At 42.8% G+C, this 1,121-nt stretch overlaps 1 pseudogene; it reads left to right on the top strand.

The window, feature by feature from the left end:
* Window positions 1-394: 394 nt before the first annotated feature.
* LOC116472193 (small ribosomal subunit protein eS26-like) lies at window positions 395-757 on the top strand (annotated as a pseudogene).
* The last annotated feature ends 364 nt before the right edge of the window (window positions 758-1,121 follow it).

Genomic DNA, 1,121 nt, shown 5'->3' with positions numbered 1-1,121 from the left:
ACTGGCTGCTGGACTACTACTATGAACTTATAGAAATTGAACAGTTATTGTAGTCCCATACACAGCTGCTATACCATTGCCATTGCAACCCAGATACATTGCAATATGGCACATATTACTGAAATAGACAACACAGCTCTATGTTGCTTGGTCTACATTACTGAGTTGGCAAGGGCATTCTTTTCAATCCTCAGCAAGAAAGAGGGCCAAATGTTGTTCAGGTTTTTGCTTTTAATGTGAGATGAGCAGCAATACTCCTTTACTGTTTTGCCCCAGGGCTCTGTTAACTATCCTACTCTTTGGCATATTTCACCACGGAGCAGCACTTTCACCTGACCCAAAACTCAAAGAGGTCCATCAAGAGCTGAAGGAGTCTCCAGTCTGTACCTCCAAGATGACAAAGAAAAGAAGGAACAATGGTCGTGCCAAAATGGGCCATGGCCACATGCAGCTTATTTGCTGCACGAACTGTGCCCAATGCGTGCCCAAGGACAAGGCCATTAAGAAATTCGTCATTTGAAACATAGTGGAGGCTGCAACAGTCAGGCGCATTTCTGAAATCAGCATCTTTGATGCCTATGTGCTTCCCAAGCTATATGTGAAGCTGCATTACTGTGTGAGTTGTGTAATTCAGAGCAAAGTGGTCAGGAATTGACCTCATGAAGCCCATAATGACCAAACACCCCCACCCAGATTTAGACCTGTGGATGCTGCCCCACGACCCCCACGAAGCCCATGTAAGGAGCTGAGTTCTTAAAGAATGAAGACAGACTATTCCCTGGAGAAAAATAAAATGGGAATTATACTTTAAAAAAAATGAGCTGAAGGAGCTGCAGATCCATGCCAACAAGGTAAATCAGCAGATCAGTGATAATGTGTCTGGGTTGCAATGGCAACTGATGCCCTACACTGTCCTTTAGAGCATTAAAGGTGACTGCTTCTTCATTTCCACCCTTAAAATCTTGAAGAAATTTCTTTTGTGGCCAGCTCCAACCTGGAACCACACAAGGAAGGAAATTCTGAGAATTGTTTGACTTTAGCTAGGTTAAAACAGCATACAACCATGACGTCAACTTTTTTGAGTACAGTGAAAATTATCTCAGACAGTAGTTTTCAAATTT

Source organism: Hylobates moloch, unplaced genomic scaffold (genome assembly GCF_009828535.3).
Source record: "Hylobates moloch isolate HMO894 unplaced genomic scaffold, HMol_V3 SCAFFOLD_8, whole genome shotgun sequence".
Classification (NCBI taxonomy): domain Eukaryota; kingdom Metazoa; phylum Chordata; class Mammalia; order Primates; family Hylobatidae; genus Hylobates; species Hylobates moloch.
The sequence above is the reverse complement of the archived record's forward strand: the minus strand, read 5'-3'. Positions and strand labels throughout refer to the sequence as shown.